This window comes from Capricornis sumatraensis, chromosome 12 (assembly GCF_032405125.1).
Source record: "Capricornis sumatraensis isolate serow.1 chromosome 12, serow.2, whole genome shotgun sequence".
In the NCBI taxonomy this organism is placed as follows: Eukaryota; Metazoa; Chordata; class Mammalia; order Artiodactyla; family Bovidae; genus Capricornis; species Capricornis sumatraensis.
This window is the reverse complement of record NC_091080.1, coordinates 85,741,624-85,756,865: the sequence shown is the minus strand read 5'-3', so window position 1 is coordinate 85,756,865 and position 15,242 is coordinate 85,741,624. Positions and strand designations below refer to the sequence as shown.

General features: G+C 44.3%; 1 protein-coding gene across 2 annotated transcripts in view; it reads left to right on the top strand.

Moving 5' to 3' along the window:
• NALCN (sodium leak channel, non-selective) overlaps positions 1-15,242 on the top strand; it is a 280,814-nt gene that overhangs the window by 211,114 nt on the left and 54,458 nt on the right. The window lies entirely within an intron of this gene.

Genomic DNA, 15,242 nt, shown 5'->3' with positions numbered 1-15,242 from the left:
ATGGCATCACCAACTCAATGGACATGGGTTTGGGTGGACTCCAGGAGTTGGTGATGAACAGAGAGGCCTGGCGTGCTGCGGTCTATGGGGTGGCAAAGAGTCGGACACGACTGAGTAACTGAACTGAACACACCTTTATGTGTCCACTGCCTTTAATGCCCTTTCTACCGTCTGTGGCTCAACAGTTCAGTCATTAGCTATTGAGATGGAGTTTGCATTTCTGTTATTTCATTTACCTTCTTGATTTGGGAGTGATTTTGAGAAGAGGGAAAATAAATGGTGACTCTGAGCTGCCATCTTTACTGCAGAAATCTATTCTATTCTATGTCTTTTGAATTTTTACCTCCCTGGTGGCTCAGATGGTAAACAATCTGCCTGGGATGCAGGAGACCTGAGCTCAGATCCCCTGGGTCAAGAAGATCCCCTTGGAGAAGGGAATGGCTACCCACTCCAGTATTCTTGCCTGGGGATTTCCATGGACAGAGGAGTCACAAAGAGTTGGACACAACTGAGCAGCTTTCACTTTTGCATATTACCTTCCAAAAATAAATATAACTGATTTTTAGTAACAGCATTCTTAAAATTGTTTAGGATTGGTGGACCCAGCTGGGCAGGGTCTTGGCCAGAGTCTTAATGAGAACCAATTAGAACCAATGTGAACCAATTAGAGTCTTAATGAGAACCAGTGAGAACCAGTTCACACTGGAACAGTGTGTCCAGTTGATGACCTGTTTTCTAGAGAAAGAAAATGGTCCTTTAGTCTGTAGTTCGGATGAGTGGATTTTCGAAAAGTTCTTGAAGCTAACAGTGAAATTACTTCTTGGTTATGGCCTTAAATTCCTGGACATTCATTTTCCTGGAATGAATATTCAAGTCCTATTAATGGAGGGGTCTTGGTTCTTAGTACTGATATTGAAGCTGTAGAATTACCAGGGTTCTCACTTAGCAGGAAACCCACATTTTCAAATATGCATCTTCTGTTTGAAACAGGATCTGAGTTATTCTGGCAAAGAGCATTCTGTATACCTCCCTATGAACAGGAAATTCAAGTCCACAAAGAAAAAAGAATTTCAGAGAGAGGCTAGAGTGTTGAATCAGTGGTGGGGTCACCAGTGATTTCTACATATTATAATCTGTATATAATTCTACATAATCATTTTTCAGTTGTATTTTCCTATTTATTATTATTTTTTGACATTAATGTGTGCTTTGAAAATTGAAATGAACTTCTGGGTATGTATAGGAACACTTTGATGAGAAACAAAAAATAGGGCATTTTAACAGAACTTGAGAACACTGTCAAAAGCTTAAATGCAGGTGATTCACTTGGCACTAATGGGCCAGACTTACCTGGACAGTCTTGTGAGAAAGACGATGGCCCTAAATTATAAAATCCAAGGTTGCTATTAAATTCACTCTTGTTTTGACTTTGTCTACACTGTTCAGCTCCACTAGAGAAAGCTTGCTTCAAAAGGCAGTGACCTTTACACCACATCAGATGAAATCAAAACACCAAGCAGTGTGCTTTCAAAAGCATCGCCCCCTCTTCTGAGATTTCTCTAATTCGAGCCCTGAAATTGAGCAAAAATGCATTATCATTCCTGTGAGGCTGAATGCATCAAGAAATGTCAGAATAAAATAATTAAACGTTTCATTATTTTAGAAAGTTCCATCCTTTTGCAGTTCACTGTCAGTATCTCTTTAGCTAGGGACGGAATCTTTATAACCTCTGTGAGTGCTCAGTATGGTGTGATTTTTGTAATGTGATGTTTGGATCTATGACATAATTTTCTTTTCCGTACACTGAATTAATATGTTAAAATGATATTAACATATAATTATTATATTATATTATATTATATAATTATTATTATATTAACATATAATTAAAATATAGTTGAATGCTACTTACTGTTGAAAAACTAAATATATTTAATGACATATTGGGTCAGTTTTTCTCATCACTTTTTTCAAAGTTTGTTCCCTAAATTGTTCCTACACTGAAGTAATGGACATTTTAATATAATAAAACAATATACCAAAACTGAGTAGTTTCTCTCCCTCTCTCTCTCTATATATATATATATAGAGAGAGAGGGCCACACCACACAGCATATGGGGTCTAAGTTCCCTGACAGGGATCGAACCTGCACCCTCTGCATTTTGACCTCATAGGATTACCTGAGCATGTGTATCAAGTACTTACTCAGCAGCCCTGTAGCCAAAATAAGTAAGAATCCTGGCTCCATGCCTTCTGGATGTCTGATATTGGGCAAGTTGCTTATGTCTCTGCACCTCTGTTTTCTCATCTCTTAAATGAGGTCTGTTAATTTATAGCCGCTGACTTATAGGAGAGGGTTAAACAAGCTGGTATCTGTAGGTGATTTTCCATTATTGGCAACAAGGTAGGGGAAACCCACAGGTGCCCCTGAGGGACAAGCAACTGACAGCTACCTTTCAAAGCTGATCCTCCAGGGCCTGCTGCAGTATGTCCGCTGTTGTCCAGCAGAGGCCAGATCTGGAACATAAAATGCTTTTGACACATCAGTTCAGTCGCTCAGTCGTGTCCAACTGTTTGCAACCCCATGAATCGCAGCACGCCAGGCCTCCCTGTCCATCACCAACTCCAGGAGTTCACTCAGACTCACGTCCATTGAGTCAGTGATGCCATCCAGCCATCTCATCCTCTGTCGTCCCCTTCTCCTCCTGCCCCCAATCCCTCCCAGCATCAGAGTCTTTTGCAATGAGTCAACTCTTCGCATGAGGTGGCCAAAGTACTGGAGTTTCACACATCAGTGTACTCTTTTTCCAGGTTGATCCCAAAGTTCTTGCTTACCCAGCTAGAAGCAGTGTACTGCTGCAGCTCAGTTGAGAAGCTTTCCTGGTGGCTCAGTTGGTAGAGAATCCACCTGCAATGCAGGAGATCTAGGTTCAATCCCTGGGTCAGGAAGATCCCCTGGAGAAGGGAATGGCAACCTACTCCTGTATTCTTGCCCAGGAAATCCTATGGACAGAAGAGCCTGGCAGGCCACAGTCCATGGGGTTGCAAGAGTCGTACATGATTTAGTGACCAAACCACTGCCACCAGCAAGCTTTGCTAGACTGGCTAACATCTTTAGGGTGTCATCAGATCATTTGTTTAATTCATTTGCTGGATGCTTATTGTCGGATATAGTTGTAAACTAACAACAGATTTCTCAGCCCAGGTTAGCATCCCCAATAGCCAACGGGAACTCCTGGACGTGGGAAACTGTGATCTTTGTAATGCCCAAACGGAGGCTGTGAAAGTCTCCATTCTGCTTGGATGGGCCAGGAAATAAAACAGTCCTGTCTCAGAAGTGGGACACCTACAGAGGCATTGGCAGGAAGCCTAGTCAAACACGTAGAGACCAGCATCCCACAGAGAGGTTTAGGGGTGGCCTCAGGTGTTGGTAAAGTGGAGCCTGATGGGCTTGGCGGCCAGAACAGTGACGGTGAGCAGGATTTAATCGAGATCATTGGTTCAGAGGGGCTGGTGCCCTGGGCAAGGGAGCAGCTGAACAGAAGGTGTGACTGCCAACATGGGCACCACGGGCAGACCAGGGACCACTGGGGCTGGGACACCATGGCATCGTCTTCTGCAGGGGTTGTAATTTCTGCCTGGAACCTTCCGTGTGCACATAGCGTTGGCGCTCCATAACTTCAGGATGGTTGAGGGCTTAGCTGGGGTAGGTCCTTCCTGGGCCGTGGGCTCAGTGAGGTATTCTCTTGATTCACTGGCATCTCTGAGGGTCTTATTCTCCCAGCTCTCTCTCCCCAAGGGAATTAACTGACATCTGGACTCTTCCCTAGGATGTGAGTATCTAAGTTTTATTCCCCTGGAAGGGGTGGCAAACCTGATTTTGAACCGATGGAGGAGATCGCGGAATTTTCTAGAGGAAGAAATTCAAATTAAATCCCAAAGATTCCCTCCAAAGTCCGCCTGTCCCTGTGCACTTCGCTAGCTGTGAAAGCAGGGGGTTGAGGAGAGGGCAAAGAGCCTCTTCCTCCTCCTCTGCCTTGTCTTGTCTAGACTGGAGCTGCCAGTCCTCTGAGCAGATTCTCGGGGAGTCTAACAGCGCTTCGCGATGCAGAGCACAATTTCTTCTCCCTTTCCCATGGAACATGTTCTCCGTTTCAAATTATTGTTTCATCTGTTAGCCCAGGAGTTCACAACTTCTGGGTAAGGTCACGGGAGTTGTGTGCAGCTCCGTGCCCTAGGCATGGCTCACAGGGTATGCACAGCATCCCCGAGAGGATGCGAGGACCGTGCACGTCCCAGAACCCGGGGCCAGACTTGCCAGAGCTCAGTGAGACCTGCTCCAGCCCCTGAGGGGTGCGGTGCACCAGGAAGACCCCGCAGACAAGAGGAAGCAGGCTGAGACTGGTCAGCCTGCCGACACCGCGGCAAATTCTTATAACCATCGTTAGCAAGAATAACCTGAAGTTTTAAGGAAAGAGAGTATGGGGCATTAGTGCACCCTTTATTAATTAAATTAAATTAAATTATTACTATCTGATTTTTTAAATAGATGTATTAATGTATTGACTATGTTTAGAAATACATAGACTTTTAGTGTGACTCTATTAGAATTGCCATTACACAGTAATCAAATATTTCATGTAAGTATTAAATACTATTGTAAATATTTATCTGTGATTTTGTTAAGTCTGCCTAACCATTGGCTTTCCTTACGAAGATTTTCCTGGTACTTAAAAAACTTGTAGACTGGTTGGAAGACCATTTGGAGATATAGAGACTATGTAAATGGGTAGAAATTAGCTGTATTCAGAGAACAATAAACTAAGGCAATAAGATATGTGGGAGACTTCCCTGGTGGGCCAGTAGTTAAGACTCCACACTTCCACTTCAGGGGCTTGGGTTCAATCCCTGATGGGGGAATTTCTGCATACCATATGGTGCAGCCAGGAAAAGTAATTAGTTAATTTTTTAAAAAAGAATCCGTGGGTGCATGCATTTGAATAAAACATAAAATAGTGAAAATTTCAAGGAGGCAAAATATAACTTAATTGAAACAATATATTCTTGTTTTGTTTGCTTTTACCAACTAAACTTTCTTTCCTTGCTGCTGCTGCTGCTGCTAAGTCACTTCAGTCGTGTCTGACTCTGTGTGACCCCATAGACAGCAGCCCACCAGGCTCCTCTGTCCATGGGATTCTCCAGGCAAGAACACTGAAGTGGGCTGCCATTTCCTTCTCCAATGCATGAAAGTGGAAAGTGAAAATGAAGTAGCTCAGTCGTGTCCTACTCTTCCCGATCCCATAGACTGCAGCCTATCAGGCTCCTCCGTCCATGGAATTTTCCAGGCAAGAGTACTGGAGTGGGTTGCCATTGCCTTCTCCCCTTTCCTTGAACTTTGAAAAATGTTTTCAGATATAATTAACATATGTATTAGTTTCAGGTGTACAGCATAGTGATTCTAGGAGGTTTGTATACTATGAAATAATCACCACAAAGAAGCCTAGGTAACATCCATCACCTTACATATTAAAATAATATATTCTGTTTTTCTAGATAGTACCTGATTTGTAGTAATCAAAATATATTTCATTGACATAGTATATGATTTGTAGATCACTTTCAGATAAGCCCCCAAAATGATTGCATCAATACTCTGGATTAGGAGAGCTACTATTAAATTTTACCCAACAGATGTGGGAAGATATTTTGACCAGGTTTTTCTTTTACTGTTTTATCATTGATGGGTAAAGCAGCAAGTAATAGAGAAAGATGCGTATCTCTAGAAAAATCAGCTTGAATGGTTTATGCAACATTTGTTATTAAAAAGCTCAGCCTTTGCATAGCAGTTGACATTTTTCTGAATCCTCAGCAAGGTTCACCTCACAGTGAATGGTACGGGGTTTCAAGATATTTTATTTGCTGAATTTCAATAGATGCACTAAAGGCATGGATTTCTCAAGAGGTCGTTTTCCTTCTCACGTGTGGTACCTGTGTACGATAAGACTTAAGGCTTCTTTCGTTTTTCAATCTAAAACAGTGAGGTTCTGGTTGTCGGTGTAGTTGCATATCTATGTATGAAAACATTTTCTTGAAAAACACAAGATTGGAAGGAACTGATTCTCTGCAGCTATTGAAGAGCCGTCCTGAGGACTGGGCTGACTCACTAAGGAGCTGGATCTTCAGTACGATATAAACTATAAACCTATAAATGCAGCTCTTCTCTCATTGCCGGAGGCCAGGAGCGAGGCACTCACCGTTAGCTTTAGCACTGTGGAGGCAGGTGAGAGTCCTTCCCAGGAAGCACTCATCTGCTCCCTTCCCAAGTTCTGGAGCCGTGGTTTTACATCATCACCCCTGAAGGACTATCTCTCTATTCTCTCTGGACGTTGTTGCTGTTGTTCAGCCACTCAGTTGTGTCCGCCTGTTTACGACCCCATGGAGTGCAGCATGCCAGGCTTCCTTGTGATGTCCTCCAGTGTCTCCCAGAGTTTGTTCAAACTCATCGCCATTGAGTTGGTGATGCCATCTCATCCTCTGCCACCCCCTTCTCCTCCTGCCCTCAATCTTTCCCACCATCAGGGACTTTTCCAGTAAGTCTCTTGATGTGACTATCTTACGTTAACCACATCTGATAATACTTTACAAGAGGACCCTCAAATTCAACGTTCTGCAAAGTCACATTGCCATGCCTTTAGATGGTAATGACATTTAATACCGGACACTTAATACCAAGTAATTTAACTTCTCTATAATGTATGAAAATAATTTGAAGACTCACAGGCCTCTGTCTTTCATTATAGAACATACAGACGTTTCCCATCCCGTGTCCGGGAACATTAAGAAAGAAGATGTGGAGACAGCTAAGAAAGAAACCAAGGACCCCCTGCTACTGTCTCTATAAACAACTCGTGGTGTTTAAAGGCTAATAAAGCCCCAAGATCTCTCTTAGAAACATCATCTTTGGGCCAGTCTTAAAATATTTTAGATGGAGACATGTCAAGAAAAATAGAGACAATTTCTTAAGACACAATTCTCTCCCCTCGACCTCCATCAAAGATTTTATATAAATATATGGCTGTCATATAAGGGGTAATTGAAATTCCACAGCACAAAGGCAAGGCGGAGAAGGGCGGGGTGGGGGGGAGTCAATCTTTCATATTTTTTTTTCAAAGGCTTGGCAAGAAACCAGGGGTAATATTTTTGCAACTGGGAGTTCGTGTTTGCTGAAGAATATTCCCACGTTTGAGTCATCATCAGGGGTCCTAGTCTTGTTTTACTTTCAAAGGTAGAGAGGGCGGAACGCTAACCCCAGCTGGGAGAAGGAGCATGCCCCCCTGTCCTTCTCCTCCAGGGAGCAGGGATAAAGGGATTACAGATGCCTGCATAATGGAGAATTTCCTCACTCAGACAAGACAAAAGGCTTCATTATTTTTCACCAGACCCTTGAAGCCTTGTGCCTTCCAGTTCCAGAAGCCAGGCAAGCTGACCAAGTGTTTCGTTTTGTTTTGTTTTTAATTTTAAGCCCACAAAATGGAGTTTCTAAGAACCTGGGCTTCAAGGACTTGCCATTATGAAAGGATAAAGGAAAGATATTGAAGACCTTCATGTCACAACTCTTAGGGTCTCCCCCCAACCTGGATGAGCCAGACTGTCCCTGGGGATCACAGTGTGTGTCTTCAACACCTGAGCATTGTCTTCCTTCCATGCGACCAGAAGGCATCTAAATCCTTATGAAAAATGTAAAGCGGCAAAATAGAATTGAAATGAATCTTCGAGTACGTTTCCTTCGGACTAGGTTTTTTCCTGAGTAACTTCAACAATGGATGCATCTAATTTCTTGTTGGTAAAAGAGTCACAGTCTCAAATTCCTCCCTTATTTACTATTTTGATTTGGCCGTAGATTGCTGTAAGACACGGTATACGGTGACCTTGTTCCCAGTGATGGTTTGTAAGTTTCTCTTAATAACTTTTTCATAGAATATAGATAAAGCTTTATAAGCTTTCTACTTGCAAGGAACACTGTCTGATTTTTTATTCCCGTCTCAGGGTCTCCTCTGTCATAGACATGCAGCGCGTTTCTTGCGTGGTGTAGTGTTCAAGTGAAAGTGAAGTCGTTCAGTCATGTCCAACTCTTTGTGACCCCATGGATTGTAGCCTATGAGACTCCTCCGTCCATGGGATTTTCCAGGCAAGACTACTGGAGTGGGTTGCCATTTCTTTCTCCAGGAGATCTTCCCAACCCAGGGATTGAACCCAGGTCTCCTGCATTGCAGGCAGATACTTTACTGTCTCAGCTACCAAGGAAGCCCAATGAATAAAAAAAAAGTAGAAGTAAATGATTAAAAAATAAATAAAAGATTAGTAGTATTCTAACTTGAGATCAAATTAAGATTATTTAACGTCCCCTTTCAAACGCACAGTTCAAACACTTGCTCTTTTGTTTGTGATTATTTCCATGCTTCGTGAGCATAAAAGGATCAAAAAAGAAATGAAAATATTTGATCTTTGCAGATGTCAAGGTTCGTTCATTTAACAAATGTTTGTTGAGCACCTACTGTGTACAAGGTGGAGTCATTGCTGACCAGCCGGGGTGTCTTGGAGCTCTTTGGAGCCCGGCACATACGAGGATCGGCAGGACCACGGAGAACGATGTGGAAAGCGAGGTCCCTGCTGGTGGAAGATGGGACCTGGAGGGGCTCTCAGAGGCAGACATACAGGACTTGGCAAGTCAAGCTGAGCTTTGGGTCTTCATCTTTCTCTGAGGAGCGATAGGATGTGGAGGATTTTAAGGCAGTGATGATACTGGTATTCATTACCTATTGTTGTGTTGCAAACTATGCCACAATTAGTGATTTAACCAGCACGTGGATGAACTCACAACTTTGGTCAAGAAGCTGGGCATGTGTTGCTTTCTGCCATGTATCAGCATGACTCAGCCACAGGTATACGTGTCTCTCCTTCCTCTGAAACCAATACAGTATTGTAAAGCAATCATCCTTCAGTGAAAAATAAATAAAAATAAAAAAGGTAGGCATGGCTTTGTGGGGTCTCTGGCTCTGGGTCTCTCGCAAAGCTGCAGGCATTTTCAGGGGAATGGGAGCATCCCCTTCCTAGCTCTCTTGCACGGTTGTTAAGAAGGCTGTGTGCCTCCTGGGCTCTTGGTGGGAGCCCCCTCATCTCTTAGGAAGGGGGTCTCTCCTTAGAGCAGCTCTCAGCATGCTGCCTTCTTCCTTGAGCAAGTAAGAGACTGCAGAAGGGGGAACCGCAGTGTCTGGTGACCTCTTCCATCCCTTCTGCCTTCTGTTCGTTAAAAGCAAGTCTCTTAAGTACTGCCTGCACTCAAGGGGCTACACAAAGGCAGGGAAACCAGTGTAACCAACAGTGCAGTCTGGTTGCTCGCCACTCAGAAGCCAATACAGAGGGCGTGCATGCGTGTGTGCTCAGTCGTGTCTGACTTTGGACTTTCCCAGGAAGAATACTGGAGTGGATTGCCATCTTCTTCTCCAGGGAATCTTCCCAGCCCAGGGATCAAACCTGCGTCTCCTGAGCCTCTGAATTGGCAGATGGGTTCTCTATCACTGAGCCACCTGGGAGGGTAATATAGAGGGCAGGTTGGTGGAAAGGAGAGTTTGTTTTATTTTGGATGCCAGCAGCTGGGTAGGGGGTGGGTGTGGATTCTGTCCAAAGGCTGATTCCTCCCCAACACCAACATCAGGGGGCACGAGCTTCTATAGAGAGAAGAAGGGGGCTCCACCCAGCAGCCGCAGTCAGCCCTGACGGGCATCTTAAAGTCAGTCATCAGTGGTCTGAGCAGCGTCGTGTTGATTGGTTTCAATCGTTAATCTTCAGTTCCAGGGTCGGTTTGTTTGCATTTCTTGAGGCCGGTTCTCAGAATTGTGGCAGCTTTTGGACACGATTCAGCAACGGAGAACACAGGCAGTCACATCACAGCTACCGTCTGGTCACGCTGTCGTTCACTTCTCCGCCTGGTGAGGGTTTCAGTATCTAAGACAACTCACAGGATATGGCTCAGGATATTATCTACAGCCACGGAGAAGGAACTAAAGGTCCTTGACTGTGCTTAATGACTAAATTATTCCTACTTGGTCTCCTTGGACTGTTCCCCTTTGTTTCTGCGTGTTCTCACTTCTCTGATTAAGCTTCTTCCTTGGCTGAAGTTTTTCCGCAGACCACAGACAGGTGGAGGATGGGCAGTGGGGAAGGCCACAGGGTCCTGCCCCGCGTTGCCAGGAGGTGGGGACCACCGTCACACCACGGATGGTCACCTCAGACATCACTTTGCCTGGGATAATAATACGTTTGTGGAGACCGGTTAAGAGGCTGCAACTCTGGTCCAGAGAGTACATCACCATTCACAGTCAGAAGAGAAAAGACTTAGCGTCCAACGCAGATGTCCATCAGACTTACTGTCCTCCGCCTCCGCCCTCTATCAAATGTTTCCGCATGAACTGCGACATAGGACAAGACAGAAGAGTCGGTAACAGAAATTGAAATTTAAATCCAGCATCAGAGTTCCCAAAGCACTTGCATATTCATAACCCTGCTTGGTCCTTCCCGCTCCCTATAAAGTCAGTATTCTCGTCTCCACATTTTACACATATGGCATGGAGACTCAAACAAGACACATCCCTTGCCTGAGGTCCCGTAGCTCGTAAAAGCTGAGGTCAGAAGTGTTTGATTCTAAACCGTGTGTTTTTGCAAATCGTCTTCTCCGTTAAGTCTCCAGGCAAAGGCAGAACTTTGAAGCCCCTCTGTACTGCTGGGTAGATTTGCTACTCTGAACCTGAGACTAGCAAGTTCTAGGTCCTGCCTCCCCCACTACACACATGCGTGCACACACACACACACACACACACACACACACACATACTCATCTCTACTCTCTGTACACCCCCACCTCCCCCTGTCTTCCATCAGTCCCTTCACGTGCCAGGAACTTTGCTTCTAGGAATATGAGTTTGAGTGATAAAATGGGCTGTGAAAAATGCACAGTCTAGTAAGGAAAGTAACTAATCCTGTAAGCATTAAATGACCAAATGCCGTAAGCATTAAACAAGCTTGGTTAATAACGTGGCTACAGGAACATGGAACATCATCCTTTCATACTTTCACCCCAGTGAAATATTTATTTCTCACTTGATGTTACCTATCAGAACCCATTTATTTCAGAGTTTGTAATTATATGACATTCATGTCGAAACTCAATTTGGTAGTTCATAGTGTGGATGACAGTCCATGCTTACACATAATAAAATTGTATTTCTTTTTAAGGATAGTAAAGCAAGCTTTTACCATACTTTTGGGTGAACCTTGGCCCATTGCATTAGAAACTCTGTAACCTCTTAGTAGCAGCTGATTGTGCCGGATGGCAGTGACTTTTCTACCAAGCTTACTGTTTTCTTGAATAACAAAATATTTTACGTGTATCAAAGATGGTGACATTGGCTTATGCGTGAAGCTGTTGTATTTATGCAGAAACATCCTAATGCTGCATCTTTGCTGCACCTGCTTCAAAGCCCAGGTGTTGTCAGAGCATCCTTCCCCACGCCCTTGTTCCCAGCAACCCCTCTTTCCCCCAAATCCATAGCCTTCTCTCTGAGTTTCTTGCATCAAGCACAAAGAACCCGGTTTGGGCATCTAGTCGCTTTGTATTGGGTTGTCCAAAAAGTTCATTCCGTTTTGTGGAAAAATTCAAATGAAGTTTTTGGCCAACTCAGTATATAAGGTTTTTCCCATATATTTTCTTCTTTTATATACTTTTTATTTACTTATTTCTGACTGAGCTGGGTCTTCCTGCTGCACAGGCTTTCTCATTGCAGCGAGCAGGGCTGCTCTTCACTATGGTTTGCAGGCTCCTCACTGGAGTGGCTTCTCTTGTTTCGAAGCACAGCCTCCAGGGCACGGACCTGAGTAGTTGCAGCTCACAGGCTCTAGAGTGAAGGCTCAGTAGTTGTGACTGTAACTGCTCTCATGGGCCCCACAGGCAGACAGTGACCGCTGGGGCTGAGACAAGCATGCTCTGTCTGCCCATGGGATTTTCCAGGCAAGAATAATGGACTGGGTTGCCAGTTCCTTCTCCAGGGGATCTTCCTGATCCAGGGATTGAACCCGCGTCTCCTGCATCTCTTGCACTGTCAGGCAGATTCTTTACTGCTGTGCCACCTGGGAAGTCCAAAAAATTTTGCCTTCACCCAATTTACTTTGGCCACCTGATGCAAAAAACTGACTCATTGGAAAAGACCCTGATGCCAGGAAGGAATGAAGGCAGGAGGAGAAGGGGGCGACAGAGGATGAGATGGTTGGATGGCGTCACTGACTCATCGAACATGAGTTTGAGCAGGCTCCGGGAGTTGGTGATGGACAGGGAAGCCTGGCGTGCTGCAATCCGTGGGGTCCCAAACAGTCGGACACGACTGAGCAACAGAACTGAACTGAATTTGCTACGAATATGGCCCTCAGTGTTGAGTAAAGAAAAGTTTCCTAGTTCAAAAGATGCTGGACCTCCTCAAGGGAAAGAACGAGATTTCAGAACATTTGGTCTAAGAAAAGACTCCACAAGAGGACTGACTGCTGGATGGAGGTGGAGGCTGTTGAGCTTCGTTTTGGTACTAGAGGTGGGGTGGGATGCTGGGATGTGAGGCTGGCAGATGGTGGCCTGAAATGCCAAAGGGGACCATTATCGCCAAGACACAAGGGCCCATCTGCCTGATTTCACTCTCCTTGGATCTTGTGGGCACCTTGTAGCCCCGGGGAAGGAGGAGGAACGTCAACAGCCTGTGCTCAGAGAGCAAGAAGACTAGCAGAGGCCTCTCGCCCAGCAGCCGGCAACCACAGAGGCTGATGCTCTGAAGTCCCTTGTTACCTGTTTTAACTGATCCAGAGTTACAGAGCATTCTCTTCTTCTTCTTTTTTTTCCCATCAGTATCTAGTTTGATATCCTTCCGGCTAACAGTGTTTATAACATAGAAGGAAGTGGTAGGAAAAGGATATTAAAGCAAATGGTTTCATATGTTACATTTAAGTGGCCCTCTTAGTCTGATTAAGCACGGGTTTTCTGATTGCAGGATAGAGCTAAAAACCAGCCCCGTGACCCTAGCCTGGATGAGCAAATCACAGAGAAATGGAAGATTCACCTATGGACTGCAAAGGTGTATGTCACATGCACGACTGAAACGCCAGCCTTTTGAGTATTCTTTTCTGAATTCTCTAGATCCAGCAGGAAAGAGAGAGCTTGTCATTCAGAGAGGAAAAGGGGAGTCACTTTCTCCCCACTGCTTTAGCCATGCTGTTGGAGGGGATGGAGGAGGAGATGTCCTGGGGGGAGGGATTGTCTCCATGGAGACCTGCCTGTCCTGTTCAATCAGAGGAGGGGGTCTCTGCTGTGGTCCTGACTCTTCTCCAGCAAGGATGCCCAGGCATCTTCAGGCTGGGCTACTGGGCCCAGCAGTTTTCTTTTTTTAAATCACAGGCGTCTTAAAGCCAGTTACATTCTACGTATTTCAAACATCAAGGACAGCCAACGCAGAAGGGTATTTTATAATCAAGTTGTATGTGTTGTATATCTAAGACCTATAGGTCTCAGCCACTTTAGAGGAGAGCCTTGGGATGAAAAATAAAAGTTAACTAAGAAAGTGGTTGAGGTTAAGGCTTGACGGTTTACACGAATGACAGGGTCCTGTATATGCCGGAATCACACAGTTCTCCAGGCAGATATTTTTCAGAATGCCGTCATGATTTTCAGGCCTTTATCCAAAAAAATAATTCTTAATATGCATAATATGAAATCATCCTATACCTTTGTCAACTCAGCTGAACTTACAAATGCATCTTCCTCTTGACCTCATTCAAGTCCTGGAAATAACCACATGTGTGTGCTAAGTTGTTTTAGTCGTGTCTGACTCTTTGCGATGCCATGGACTGTAGCCTGCCAGGCTCCTCTCTCCATGGGATTCTCCAGGAAAGAACACTGGAGTGGGTTGCCATGCCCTCCTCCAGGGGATCCTCCCAACCCAGGGATCGAACCCAGGTCCCTTATGTCTCCTGCACTGGCAGATGGGTTCTTTACCACCAGTACCACCTGGGAAACCCAGAAATAAGCATCGTCTCTATATTTCTTTGGTGTTCAATAAAAGTTTAATTCCATCTCAAAGTGATCTATGTAATTGATTAAGCTAAGAAGAGTGATTTGGGGGCCTTATTTCCTGTAATGCATTTACATTCATTACATGTGTATTGCTTCTCATAGCAATACACATCTCATAGCAATTGTATTCATCACAGTTATCTTCACTGGCATCAAAAGTGGTTTTTAAGTACTTGAAAATACACATGGTATCATGAAAAATGCTATTTTAAGTATGCTGAATAGACATAGGTCTTTTTCTCAAAGATCTTAACTCCAAGATGGACAGTAATGATGTGATTCAAAGCTTCTCTGGAAATTCACTTTGGGAACCATAAATCTGACCGTGTTCTGGAAAGCAGTGCCAGAAGTCTGTGGGTTCTGGTTTGAATACCTGTGGTGTCATAAGATTTGCCTGTTACAAAACCGCTGCATTTTAAGTCTATGAATTTTCTTCAACATCAAGGTCTTTTCCTCACTTCTGGGCTGATGAAATTAAGCCCAAAGGTCACTCAACTCATTGGTGACAGTGTCACCTTGGAACCAGGTCTCTTAACCCTGGAATTATTTTTTTTCCACTCTACTACTATATCAAGGGACTTGCTGTCTTTTCCAGTTGGACAGAGCTTCCTGGAGAAGCAATGTTTTCTCTCGGAATCATTACCTCACAGGTGTTATCCCCCAATTGTCTTCACTCATTAGCAAATCTGAAATTAACACAGGCCTGGTTATGGTTTAAAGAGAACATGTTTTTAAAAGCCTTCAGAGTTTTGTGACTGCAAAGAAAGTGGTCACCTATAAGCCACAGGCTTTAAAGCTGACGTTTCTCTAGGTATTCATTCCAGTTTTAATTACTTGTCCTTTCCATTACTTTTTTGCCTCTAACTTTTCACTTTCTTCTTTTCCTAGCATTCTGCGAAATCTCCTCGAAACATATATTCCATCAGCCCAGGAACCTGGGTTGGACAAGTCTTTCCCTAGGGGCTTTCATTAGAAACCTCCCTGTCTAAATTGAAAACCAACATCCAGGGTACCCAGGGGAAGGCTGGCCCTACAGCTTACAGAATCTCACTAGAGGCTCTCCTATTTGCGGGGGGG